The sequence below is a fragment of the Macrobrachium nipponense genome, chromosome 47 (genome assembly GCF_015104395.2).
Source record: "Macrobrachium nipponense isolate FS-2020 chromosome 47, ASM1510439v2, whole genome shotgun sequence".
Lineage (NCBI taxonomy): Eukaryota > Metazoa > Arthropoda > Malacostraca > Decapoda > Palaemonidae > Macrobrachium > Macrobrachium nipponense.
The window spans coordinates 11,105,325-11,119,764 of NC_087222.1; the positions used below are offsets into that span (position 1 = coordinate 11,105,325).

A 14,440-nucleotide genomic window follows, 5' to 3' on the forward strand; every position below is an offset into this window, starting at 1 on the left:
AGATGATTTCGAAGAATCTGCGGGATTACTGACAACTTGTCCCGAGATTTGGCATTTGCTCTTGAGCTCCAAACTCTGTTTATGTCTTTCAGTCTTGCTTTCAGCAGAACATCTGTAACCGACGCAAACTGGAGTGAACCTAGGGTCCTTTCCTGGTTTCTTCTTGGACGCTCGTTGTTCTTGAGGAATTGCCTTACTGACTTGGCTATTTCTTTCCTTTTGTCCACAGGAATTGACAGATTGTGAGAGGTTAAGTCCCAATGAATGCCGAGCCATTGAAAACGAGACTCCGGAGTGAGCCTGGACTTTGTCCTGTTTATTTGGAACCCTAGGTGTTCCAGAAATTGAAGTACCTTGTTTGTGGCTCTGAGGCACTCCTCGACGGTTGGCGCCCAAATCAGCCAATCATTGAGGTACGCTACTACCATTATCCCTTGTGATCTCAGTTGTTGTACCACTACTTCTGCTATTTTCGTGAATACCCTGGGGGCTACATTCAGCCCGAAGGGCATCACTTTGAAAGAGAATGCCTGGTCTCCCAGCTTGAAGCCTAGGTATGGGCGAAAGTGTCTCGCGATTGGGATATGATAGTATGCGTCTGTAAGATCGATAGAGGTGGTGACGGCCCCACGGGGAAGTAAGGTCCGCACCTGCGAGATTGTCAGCATTTTGAACTTGTCGCAACGAATGAATAAGTTTAGCCGGGACAAGTCTAAGATTATTCTTCTTTTTTATGAGCCTTTCTTTGGCACGCTGAATAAGCGTCCTTGAAACTTTAAATGCTTGACTCTCGACGCTACTCCTTTCTGAAGGAGCTCCTCTGCGTAATCTGCCAATTCCTTTGATGGTACTTGAATGAACGACTTGGGAGGAGGGGGACCTTTGATCCAACTCCACCCCAGCCCTTTGGACACAATGCTCTGTGCCAAGCTGCTGAACCCCCACCTGTGGCAGAAGAGGAACAGCCTCCCTCCTACCTGGGAGATCTCACTGCTGTTGTGCGGAGTGAGCTCCACGTCCTCCACGACATGGATCTAGTCTAAGGGGTAGAACCTCTAGGACTAGCAACAGAAGTGTGAACTGAAGTTTGCAATTCTACAGCTCCTGATATGCTAGACCCTGGGAACAGCATGACAGTTCCTGTTCCAGAAGGAACAGGCAAGCCAACGGAAGACAGAGGGGGCAGACCCTTAGAAGTCCCATGACAAAATTTCTTAAAGGGGGAGACCACCTTCTTCTTCGGCAGGGAACCTTAAAGGTCGAAGGAGTGGAGGTTGAACAAAATATGATGATTACAAATAGGAAGATGACTACACTTGACGAGCTCTCTTCCTCCTCGACTTCTCCAAATTCTGCAAAACTACTTCTACAGGATGAGGCACATTTACCAGCAGAAGTAGATTTAGTAATCACAGGGCAGTTGCAAAGGCGCTGTCCAGTGATGAAACTCCAGGATAAAAGCAGCAAGTGAATATGATTTCCAGCAGAGGAACAGTACACACAATCGAGGATCAATATCACAGCAAGAGCTAAAAAAGCATACATCTTTATTGGAAGACAGCCGAAATCAAAGTGGAGTGTTTACATCTGGGCAGGTGGGCCTATCCGTCTACCAGATGGTAGTTACTGCCTAACCACCTTGTTCAAGAATTTAATGGTCACATCCTAGCCTATGCTGATAGTAATTCCTAATGTAAAGGAAAGAGGGTTTGTATAACCTTACTTTCAGCTCTAAGGGCTGCTTCCTCTTCCTATATTTTGCATTCTTCTCAGCATGAGAAATGCATAGTTTCCATTTCTCCTCCTCCCTTTCCTGACACTCAGAACATGTTGACTCTCTGTTATACTCCTGACCCTGATATTTAGTGCATCTAGAATGGGAATCATAAATCTCCTTAACTAATCTAGTTTTACATACACCCATCGACGCAAAACCTAACCCCAGATGAACAAGAATCTGTCATTTTGAGAATAAATGGCAGTAAAAATAATTAAAATAGCTAAGCTAATTGAAATAAACAAAGCCACAACGAAATAGTATGCCACAGAATCACAGGTAAGTGAAAAAACCACCGATGTTACATGGAAGCCGGCAAAAATCGAATTGAGGGGTTTGGTGTCATCATACCTGTTTACTGGAAGTGGGCAGTTATTTGCCACCTCCACTAGTGATGGTGACGCACCACAAAAGTCTGAATTTTGTTCTACTGCAGTAGGGATCCAACAGCTCATTAACTGTTTGGTAAGACCCTTGAATAAAAAAGAATATCAACCACACCAGGAAGGAGTGATGTTTAGCAAAGCAAAGTGAAGCAAACGGCAAGCAGGGCCGAGGGCAGCGCGCAGCACATCCATTGCTGAAGGTAAAGTGACACTCTGCCAACTAGTAGAGCAGGACTCCCACCCGGTCATTCATTAGTTAACTGCTGTTAAAGGTCCAGATTTCCTGAAGACAATTCCTATGATAAAGGCCGAGGGTTTGTGTATTGTGTAGGAACAACAGATTATTTGTACTTTGTGGTAAGTTAACATTCAAAACAAAAGCTCAAAGTAACAAGATGAAAGCTGCCAAAAATGTCATTCAGTGCATCGTGAATAACTCACAGCCTTGGTCTTCAACAATGCAATTGTGTCATTAAGTGACAAGATTCAATATAATTTAGGGACATTCTCTTTTATTGTAATGACTTCACTTTTATATCACTTACCTAGAGTATGTTATTGAGGAAAGTTAACACAATTCATAGAAAACATGTTCCTTCACAGATTACCAATGATCATTTATAACAAAACAGGTTATCTGTGGCAAAGAGCAGTGATTTTCATTAAAACATAGAAGTTTACTATACACAATAGAGTACCAATGATATTGGACACTTAGCACTTGCAAATTCGGTGTTTTCTGTGTCCCTGTGTGAATCTGTATAGGTTTTAATTCCATACTGTTAAATGTTCTGGGTACATCCACATTAATATGAACTAAAAATATGATATCTTTATAATGAAATAAGGTTTTGTATATACTTACCCAGTATTTATGTTGCTAAGATTTCCACATGTATGGCAGCCTAAATTCAAATTTAGATGACTCAGTGCCATCCCCCAATGGCAGGCAATACAGTGGTACCTCGACATATGAAAGGCTCAACTTACGAAAAATTCGAGTTACGAAAGCAAATACGAAGATTTTTTTGGCTCTACATACATTCCCCCGGACCACCGATAACAATTTTAAAACTCCCGCGCCGCCAACTGAGTAGACTCGCCACCAACCTCCCGCTCTCCCATTGGTTCCTGATGCTAGTCACTGCCATAAGATCCTGCTCTCCTATTGATCAGCATCTCTCCCATCATGCATCTACGTAGCGGCGTGCTTTTTCGGCCACTCGGTAGCAGCATCGTTTCTAAACGCACGCCGAATTCGTTCATTCTATACGATTTTGTTTATTAACGTAATTTCGTAAGTGATTTTGTTGTTGTACTACTTAATTATGTACAGTATATACATAGTCATGGATCCCAAGAAAGTTGAAGTTCATGGAAAGAAGAGGATGCTTTCTTTGGAGACAAAGATGGAGATAATTAAAAAGTATGAAGCTGGGATGCGTTTGAGTGTGATCGCTAAGGAACATGGCCGAAATCCGTCGACAATAGGCACCATCCTTAAGCAGAAGGAAGCCATTAAAGCAGTTACACCTTCCAAGGGTGTTACTATTTTGTCTAGCAAGAGGAGCCACGTGCACGACGAGATGGAAAGGCTGCTTCTTGTCTGGATAAAAAAAGACAAAGAAAATGCTGGTGATACGATAACGGAGAGGCAATCTCCCACAAGGCCAGCACTATTTTCGGCAATTTGATTGCCCAGGCCGAAGACAACGGAGGAGAAGGGACATCGACGCCAACCCCAGACTTCAAGGCTTCTCATGGGCGATTCAAAAAAATTCCGTAAACGGACTGGCATCAATTCGGTGGTGCGGCATGGTGAGGCGGCCAGCTCGGACACGAAAGCGGCCGAAGCCTTTATTAAGACGTTCGACAAGATGACCATCAACGAAGGCTACAGTTCTCAGCAAGTCTTCAACTGGGATGAGATTGGCCTTTTTTGGAAAAAAATGCCTCGTCGGATGTACATCACACAGGAAGAGAAGAACCTACCCGGGCATAAGCCTATGAAAGACAGGCTTACGCTCGCACTTTGTTCAAACGCCATTGGGGATTGCAAGGTGAAGCCCTACTTGTGTAACATTCGGAGACTCCTCGAGCCTTGAAGGCCCACAAAGTGCTAAAGGAGAAGCTTCCAGTGATGTGGAGGGCTAATGCGAAAGCCTGGGTAACGAGACTTGTTCACCGAGTGGGTAAATCTGTGTTTCGGCCCGACAGTGAAGAAATTCTTGGAGGAGAAGCGCCTCTCTCTGAAATGTCTGCTGTTGTTGGACAATGCCCCTGCTCACCTCCTGGCCTCGAGGAAGATATACTAGCGGAGTATTCTTTTATCAAGGTTCTTTATCTTCCGCCTAACACCACCCCTCTCCTCCAGCCCATGGACCAGCAAGTGATATCGAACTTCAAGAAGCTGTATACGAAACATCTTTTCAAGAGATGTTTCGACATCACCGATACCACAAACCTTACCTTGCTTGGATTTTGGAAGGAGCATTTCGATGTTGTGATATGCATCCAACTCATTGATCAAGCTTGGCAGGAGGTTTCGAGGTGAACCTTGAATTCTTCGTGGAGGGAACTCTGGCCTGATGCCATATTCATCCGAGACTTCGAGGGATTCGACATGGGCGAAGCTGGTGCAGCAACCAGATCTTGACGAGATCGTTGCACTCGGCAAGTCCATGGGGCTGGTCGTCGACGAGGACGACATCAATGACCTTCTCCAGGAGCATCAAGAGGAGCTTACGACGGATGACCTGAAGGACTTGGAGGCCATGCAACATAACGTTGTTCAAGAAGAGGTCTCTAGCAGCGGTGAGGAGGAGGAGGACAACCCTATGGCAACAGCAGAAATTAAGGATGCTCTAGCTGCTTTTCATAAGGTGCAATCATTTGTAGAAAAGAGACTCCCCAAAAAGGCTTACACAGGTCGTATGCTTGCGCAGTTGGATGATGTTTGCCTTTGTTTCAGGAACATTGTGAAAAGTAGGCAGAAGCAATCTTCCTTGGATAGTTATTTTTTAAAGAGGCCTTTAGTAGGAATAAGCAAAAAGGAAGATCCAATTGATACTACAAAAAAAAAAAAAAGTAAAATGTAAAAATAAAAAGACAAAAAAAATTTAATTTTAAGTTTTTTGTAAAGTTAAGTGTTACGGTTTTGTTAATGTGTTTCATAAAGTTTAGTTTATGTTTCCTGACATTTTTAATGTGTTTCGTTAAGTGTACGTACTACATAATTTTTTTTCTGCTGTTTGTCCTCCTTCTCTGTCGCCACTTTCGGAGATAGCCTCACTCGAAAGGTAAGGTTCCACATTTTACTACATGTACGTACAGTATTTCTTGTATACCATGTACACTAATACACTTTTTTACAGGTACATATTAGTAGTATGTATTAAGTTAGGTACTGAATGGTCGAAATTGTTGTATTTCATTGTTTATTGGTCAATTTAGCTTTATTATAAAATTTACTGGGGTGTTTTTTTAGGGCTTGAAACGAATTAGGCAATTTACATGTAAAATGCGATTCAAGATACGAAAACCTCAGGTTACGAAGGCCGCCTCGGAACAGATTAATTTCGTATGTCGAGGTACCACTGTACTATGAACGACTTACCTAACTTCATTCTGTTTTATACATAATGTTCATCAGCGTGGAAGTGGGTGGCCTCCAGTCATATAATTGCTGGATAAGTATTTACAAAACCTTATTTTATAAAAATATCATTTGTGTATATGTGACTAACCCAGTAATATATAGTCATCCCTGGTTATTGACAGACTCAGTTTATGGCAATCTGGTTTTATGGCACTTGTGTAGCACCATAGAATCTGATTTATGGTGCCATAAGCGCCATAAATCCCATAAATCACAAAGTTTCGGTTAAAGGTGGTTTTCAATTATCAGTGGCCCGCCAAGACCAGAACCCCTGCTGATAACCAGGGGCTTCCTGTACTGCTGACTCCACATTGAATGGAGGTGGGATCATGGACATATTCTCCTCTAAAGCATTAAGTCATGTAATGAATTTGAAATAAAAAAGTTTTTGCACTGAAAAAACAATGCTTTCCATTCCTATCAGAGAGCTATGCAGATGAATAGCTTCGGCCTCTGGTTGGTGGTGATCTTAACTCGTAGTGGTGTGGAGGTAGGCCGAGGGTCACCTCCTTCTTCGGGGGAACTTTGCAGCAAGGGGAATGCTTCTATGGCTAGCAAAGTATAATACGTGCCCACCCTTGCCCCGCGTGCAGCACTGAAATAAAACAACCAGAAAACACTGACACCTACACTGAAATAGTCATGATCCATCCACTGAGAGTGGTGGGTGCTCCAGGTACACTTACCCCCTGGCTCTCCAAACTCAACACCTTACTGAAAAGGAAAAGAGATAATAGGAGAATATCCTATGCCTCCTTCCGCAATGCCATATCAGTCACTAAAAATGGTCTCGAGGTATTGAAAAATTTCTATATTTTTTAAACTTACATTAAAAATATGATAAGAAGCGAAGATCATTTACACCTCCCATAGTTCGATAGCAGAATGGGCATAAATAGCAAAAAAAAAAAAAACTGAAAACTAAGGAGGAAGAGGCTCTTCTTATACACTTAGCTTTGCTTCAAAGTAGGCCAAAAATGCTCCACAACACTGAGTGTATCTCAAACATGAAGCCCATACAAAATGGAAGACGAAGACAACACAACAACACTTTTATACAGAGGAAGAGATAACTTCTAAGGTTATGGATGGTCCTCTGATTCCTGTTGTAATGAAAGCTGGAAGTCTTTAGCTGTGTCAACAAACAGGGATGTACTACCTGACAAATCTCTTCTTGTCACTGCGAGGGTTGGTTCAGAGAGGAACTCTTCTCTTTACCCTGGAAGCAGAGCTATCAGGGCTTTCAAAGTCTTGAACATTCACTCCAATTTGGCATTAACAACTGTAGTTGAACATTTTATGAATTAGAACCAAATATATAAAAGACAAAAAACTGCTGTGCTTGTCTGAAAAATCATTCTGAATCATTCCAGTTGCCTATGTGTCAATTGCAATGAAGCAGAAGACTTGGAGACTTCTGTTATACCATATGATAACCAGAAAGATGATAATGAATCTTATGAGACACATCTCTGTCTGATGATTCTCACAATGGTAAATGATTAGCACAAAACAGGAACCATAAGCAAGATTCCAAAGCCAACCAGAGACAAGTTTCTGATGGCTGTGCAGAGAGATTCAAATTAAGAGTTAACCCTCGACACAGAGAAACAATACTAAGACGAACAATATCTCAGTGAGAAGGCAGTGCTCTATCTCTCACTCGACTCCGTAGGCTGAGTTACCTGGTAGTGCTTCCCTCTTTAAATGTGTTCATCTTATAGAACCATCGAGTGTCTAACAGATACATTTTAGTGCCTGCATGTTAACCGAAGAAAAGGGAAAGCATTCCTCTTGTTTGGTGATAATGCCTACCTTTTGGTGCTGTTGCCAAACAATACCACAAGATGTCTCAATTCAAAACTGGAAACTCTTGGGAGGCTGGAAAGACTGTCCTGAGCTTCAGGTTATCATAATTTTTAAAAAGTAAATTGTAATTTCCCTAACCATACAAACCTTAGGTCCTTTACATTAGGAATTACTTTTAGTTTAGGCTGGGAAATGGCTGTTGAAGTTTCAAACAAGGTGACTAGGCAGTTAACTACTGTCCGCTAGACATAAATATTTCAATTTGCTTTAGGCCAAGGAAGTAGAATGAGGGGTGGCATGAGGTAGGCCTGTATGTAAAGGACCTCAGGTTTGTATAGTTAGGAAGAATACAATTTAATTTTGAAAATTGTGGTTTGTTCCTACACGATATACAAACCCTCAGTCCTTTACATTAGGAAGACTCATTGATTGGTGGAAGGAATCTGAATGAGCCTCTATGAACAGACTGGTGTTCACCCAACCATGTCCCTTTCCTGCTCATCAGAGCAAGGAGAGGGACCCAGTTTCTGTTCAATTGATTGGAGTATGAGGACTGCGAGATCAATGAGCAGACTTCTGGAACATTTCATATGAAGGAGGAAACGTAACCTCATATGAAAAAGCAATCAAAAACTTTATTGTCAGAGACATTTAGGCAAATACAAGAATTGGGTTTGTCTAATGCCAGACCCCCTTTCCCCCCTTGCTAGGGAAAAGGGAGGATATATATGCTTCTATAATCTAATCAAAGAATATAGAAAGGTTACTCTATCATATAGAGGCAGTCCCCAGTTATCGACGGGGGTTCTATTCACGGCAGGTTGTTGATAAACGAAAACCGCCATTAACTGAAACTCGGCAATTTGAGACGCTTATGGTGGCGAGTTTCGGTTAATGGCGCCGATAACCAGTTAAAGGTGCCTCTAGGTTATGGCTCCATAACTCTATTATTGGCACCTTATGGCACTGTTAACCAAAACTTGCCCCATTAAGGTGCCATAAATCGCTGATTTTATGGTGCTACACAACACCATAAAACAGGGTGTCCATTAACATTAATTTTACCTACATCGGCCACCAGTTCCAGATTTTGACGAACGTGACTCTCTGCCCGAAGGAAGAGAGCAACGAAAAGAGGAAAGAAGAGAGCCAGTCCCTCTCACATTCGCACTTTTATTCATACCAATCACAAAAGGCAAGATACAACCCTGTACTGTTAAAGAAACTGGGTAATCTTCACAACTTGTTGAGCAGCCACCACGGGTCCTAAAGAAAAAGTGTCCAAGAACTTTTGGGCTATATCCCAAAGGTAGGAAGCAATGAAAGTCGTCTGATTAGACCACACCCCTGCTTTCAGTAATTGAGGAACCGACAGGTTCTTGTGGAACGCAAGGGAAGGGCCAATACCCCTGATTTCGTGAGCACTCAGGCGAAAGGTACTGGTGTCGTTCTTTCCTACGGAGGAATACACTTTCTTGATCATTTCACGAAGCCAGAAAGAAATAGTGCTCTTGGACACTTTTTCTTGGTCACCTCAGTGCAAACGAAGAGGCATCGTTACTCAGGTCGGAGATGTCAAGTTCATTTCAGATAGCGCCGTAGCAAGACAAAGCAGCATCTCGCCAGCGTCATTACCATATAAGTCCTCTAGAGAGGGAATCGTAAAGGACTCGAACCTAGTGTCAAGGACTGAAGGATTCTGAGTCTTCACTACAAAGTCTGAGGTGAAATCGAGCAAAACCAATCCCTATCACTTCGAGTGTTTCACATTGAAAGAAAGACCATGTAGTTCTCCTACTCCCTTTATCAATGCCAGGGCAAGCAAAAAGATAATTTTCTGACAACTCTCGATGAGGCTCATAAGAAGGATGAGTCAGGCTCCGAAGGACAAGAGTCACATCCAACTCAGGGGCCTGAGTCCATGGGTGGGCAAGACCTCTCGAAGCTTCTCATGAGCAAAGATATCTCCAAAGAGGAGCAGATATCTAGACCCCTCAGTTTCAAGACTAGGCCGAAGGCAGACCTGTAACATTTAACTGCAGATACAGAGAGGAGCTTCTCTTGGTGAAGAAAGACTAGATAGTCCATGACCTTCTGAAGAGAAGCTCTGATCAGAGAGAGATCCAGTCTATGAAACCAACCACAGAAGACGGCCCACTTTCCTGGTACAGGCAGTCCCCAGTAATCGGCAGGGGTTGCATTCTTGGCGGGGTGCTGATAAAGGATATATACTTCTATAGCCTATTCAGAGAATATAAAAAGGATACTCTGCATATAGTCTTACCTGACTCAGCCGCCAGTTCCAGCATGTGACGGACATAACTCTGTGCCCAAAGGAAGAGAGTAGAATGAAGGAGGGAGGAGGAGAGCCAGTCACTCCCACCATTCACACATTCATACCATACAACAAAAGGCGAGATGCAGCCTTTTCCTGTTAAGAGTAGGGTAAGCTACACAACTTGAGCAGCCACCACGGTCCCAAGAAAAAAAAGTGTCCAAGGACTTATCCTGAAGGTAGAAAGAGGTGAAAGTGGTCTGATTAGACCAAACCCCCACTTCCAGTACCGGAAGGTTCATACAGAATGCGAAGGAAGAACCAATACCTCTGACTTCGTGAGCTCTCAGACGAAAAGTACTGGTGTCCTTACCTTCAGTGGAATATGTTTTCCTGATTGCTTCATGAAGCCAGAAAGAAATAGTGTTCTTGGACACTTCTTTCTTGGTCACCTCAGTGCGAACGAAGATTCGTCAACACTGAGGCTGGAGATGTCGAGTCCTCTTCAGATAATGCCATAGCACTCTAACAGGACAAAGCAGCATCTTGTTTGGAACACTAACACAAACGTCCTCTAGGGAAGGGATCATAAAGTACTCAAACCTAGCATCTGGAACCAATGGGGTCTGAGTCTTCGCTACAAAGTTCAAGACAAAATCAAGTGTAACCCATCCTCATCCCCTCAAGTGTTTAACGTTCATGGAAAGACCATGAAGTTCTTTAACTCTCTTCGCTGATGCTAAGCAAAGCAGAAAGACGGTCAGATCCCTGTCTAATGACTCTCGTATAGGCTCGTAAGGCGGACAAGTCAAGCTCCTTAATACAAGAGTCACATCCCACTCAGGAGGCCTGAGTTCCAAGGGTTGGCAAGACCTCTTGAGGCTTTTCATAAGCAAAACATCTACACCTCTCAGTTTCAGGACTAGGCCCATGGCAGATCTGTAGCCCTTAACTACAGACTGAGAGGAGCCTCTCCCAGCAAAGAAGTACCAGGACTCCGTGACCTACTGAAGAGTAGCTTTGGCCGGAGAGAAGCCCCATATATGACACCAACCACAGAAGATGGCCCACTTTCCCTGGTATACTACAGCTGTAGAGGACTGTCTGAAGTATCCCACCATCTCTGTTGCTGCACATTGAGAAAAGCCTCTTGTTCACAAGAGGTGGTGGATAACCTCTAGCTGTGATGTCACAGGGACTGCATTACCATTGGTAACACTCTTGTGGGGTTGACATAGAAGGTTGTGCCAAGGAGGGATTTCTCTTGGTACTTCAGAAAGAAGAACTAGCAGGTTGGAATACCAATGGGCTGTGACCATTTGGGAGCCAACAGAATCATCAGTAGCTTCCTGTTGTGCCAGGTGACAAACAATTCTACAACTGGACACCCCCATAGGCCATATAACCTTTCAGCCACGTCTGTGTGAAGGGACCAGTCTGTTGCTATCACCTGATTCTAGCGACTGAACTTGTCTACCACTACATTCCTCTTGCCAGGAATGTACTTAGCTGACAGATCTACCGAGCGAGCTGCTGCCCACTCGTGCACCTGCACTGCCAAATGGTGAAGAGGGAGAGATACATGACCCCCTGCTTCTTGAAACATGCCATCATTGGTGTTGTCGCTTATCAAGACCTAGGAGTGTCCCATCACTTGATCCTGGAATTCTTGGAGAGCTAGTAAGCTACCTTGAGTTCCAAGATGTTGATGTGAAGGTGTTTGTCATAATGGTTCCCCACTCCAACAGTCAGCAACCCCTCCAGGTGCGCTCCCCAGGGGAACCCTTGAACAATGCATCTGAGAAGAAAAGCATGTCCAGAGGGGGAGTGTGCAACTCCACTCCTATGAAGAGGTTCCTGTCATCCAGTCACCAGGCTAAATTCTCTCTCACTTCCTAGACAGTGAAATGAGAAAGGTTTGAGGGTCTCAAGCCAGTGACCAAAACTCCTTCAGTCTCCACTGAAGAGACTGAAGGTGAAGCCGCACGAGAGGGACCAGCTTTGCCAAAGACAACAGGTGACCGATCATGACTAGCCATTGCCGAGCTGGCTGGCTGCTCCTGAAGTTGCTGATATGAGTCTGTGGGGAAGACTCATGCTGCTACCATATCGATCAGCATGCCCAGGTACTTTATCCCCTGCGTAGGAATGAGATCCAACTTCTCAACATTTATAATAATCCCCAGATCGAGACAAAAATCGAGAAGGTGGTCCCTATCCTGTAGCAACCAAAAGCATGAGCTTGCCAGGACTAGCAAATCATCAAGATACCTTAGAGACATGTCTCTACCAAATGGGCCCTGCCTGAAGGATGGTCAAGAGTCTGAAGCACAGTGCCCTGAATTGAAACACCATCCAATCAGGATAAAGTGAAGATACTTTCTGAAGGATTGATGGATGGGTATTTGAAAATATGCATCCTTCAAGTCTACCAACAGCATGAAGTAGTCCTCCCTGATCGAAGCAAGCGCAGAGCATGAACCGAGTCTGGCAAACAAAGTTCAAATGATAGAGATCTATCACTGGCTTCTAGCCTCCAGAGGTTTCTCTACAAAGAAGAGTCGGCTGTAGAAACTAAGAGACAGATCTCACAGCTCCTTTGCTCAGCATGGCGTGCACTTCTTCCTTCAATGCTAGATCCTTGGCCGAACCATCGATGTATGTTTGAAGACAGACCAGAGTTGGTGAGAGGTGGCCTCAACTTGAAGAGGAGAAGACATCCCTCCCAAAGGGTATCTACTATCCAGATCTCGGCTCCATATCGCTGCCATGTTGCCTGATGGCTCGATAGGGACTCCCCCACTGGCTGCTCCTGAAGTTGCTGATATGAGTCTGTGGGGAAGACTCATGCTGCTACCATATCGATCAGCATGCCCAGGTACTTTATCCCCTGCGTAGGAATGAGATCCAACTTCTCAACATTTATAATAATCCCCAGATCGTGACAAAAATCGAGAAGGTGGTCCCTATCCTGTAGCAACCGAAAGCATGAGCTTGCCAGGACTAGCAAATCATCAAGATACCTTAGAAGACATGTCTCTACCAAATGGGCCCTGCCTGAAGGATGGTCAACAGTCTGAAGCACAGTGCCCTGAATTGAAACACCATCCAATCAGGATAAAATGAAGATACTTTCTGAAGGATTGATGGATGGGTATTTGAAAATATGCATCCTTCAAGTCTACCAACAGCATGAAGTAGTCCTCCCTGATCGAAGCAAGCGCAGAGCATGAACCGAGTCTGGCAAACAAAGTTCAAATGATAGAGATCTATCACTGGCTTCTAGCCTCCAGAGGTTTCTCTACAAAGAAGAGTCGGCTGTAGAAACTAAGAGACAGATCTCACAGCTCCTTTGCTCAGCATGGCGTGCACTTCTTCCTTCAATGCTAGATCCTTGGCCGAACCATGGATGTAGGTTTGAAGACAGACCAGAGTTGGTGAGAGGTGGCCTCAACTTGAAGAGGAGTAGACATCCCTCCCAAAGGGTATCTACTATCCAGATCTCGGCTCCATATCGCTGCCATGTTGCCTGATGGCTCGATAGGGACTCTCCCCCAAACAAAAGGTAGCAGCTGGAGGGAACGCTGCCCCTAGCATTTCCCTTCTTCTTCTTTCCCTTACCTCCCTTACCTTGGGAGAAAAAGGGTTGGAAAGAGCACAACTGTGATCCTTCCAAGGAGACAGAAGAAGGCTGGGTATTTCTTCGTGCTCCCTTAGGAGAAATAGGCTTCTTAGGGGCGGAAGAAGAGCTACCTTGACTCAGTGGTCAAGACGCAGTTGTATGCGAAGTCCCTGAGGTCTTCGTAACTGCCTGGTGGATGAGATGGTTGCTGTGTTCAGCTCTATGTTTCTCCACCACAGCATCTACCAACTCTCTAGGGAAGAGAACAGTAGAACCCAGTAACAGTCCATTTTTAAGATCCAAAGCCTAACCCTAGACCAACGGACCTGGTGATGTGATGTAGGACTGCATCCCTCCTCCTCAACACCAGGTTCACCCACAGGTTGGCAGTCTGGTGGGCTAGGTAGCAAATGGCCCTACCTCCAGACTGACAAAGTCTCCCCAAAGGTCGAGTTTTCCCCGGGAACAATAGTTCCTGAGGAAGCTGCAACCCTGGATACTGTGAGACCACAGATCCAGCCAGGAGACTGCCTGAAAAGCTGCCATAGCAGTAGCTTCCAGGTTCCCTGCCTCTTGCTGCGAGAACCAAACGTTCTCTGCAGGAAGGTGCTGCAGCAAAAGGTCAGGCCCTATACAAGACTTCTTGGGTAGTGGGGGGAGACCACCTTCTCCTTCTTCAGCAGTAGGAGTGGGCACAGGTACATCTACCAGAGCAGGAAGAGGGGCAGCAGCAGGCAGGGGTACAGGAACTGAGGGAGCACCAACACCAGGAGGGAGGTTTAAAGGTGACAGTGCTCAAGGGGCCACAGAGACAAAAGTAGCTGGGGGATAAAACAAAGTATGCCGGTGGGAGGGGTATGGACATGTCCTGCCTCAGAATATGGGTATGTGTCCCCATCACCACAGAGGGAGT

The 14,440-nt window shown here is 44.5% G+C and overlaps 1 long non-coding RNA gene across 1 annotated transcript in view; it reads right to left on the reverse strand.

The window, feature by feature from the left end:
- Positions 1-2,706: 2,706 nt before the first annotated feature.
- Positions 2,707-14,440, reverse strand: part of LOC135204708 (uncharacterized) — a 191,013-nt gene continuing 179,279 nt past the window's right edge. Inside the window, exon 3 of the long non-coding RNA XR_010312306.1 lies at positions 2,707-2,800. This is a non-coding gene — a long non-coding RNA (uncharacterized LOC135204708). The remainder of the gene's footprint in view (positions 2,801-14,440) is intronic.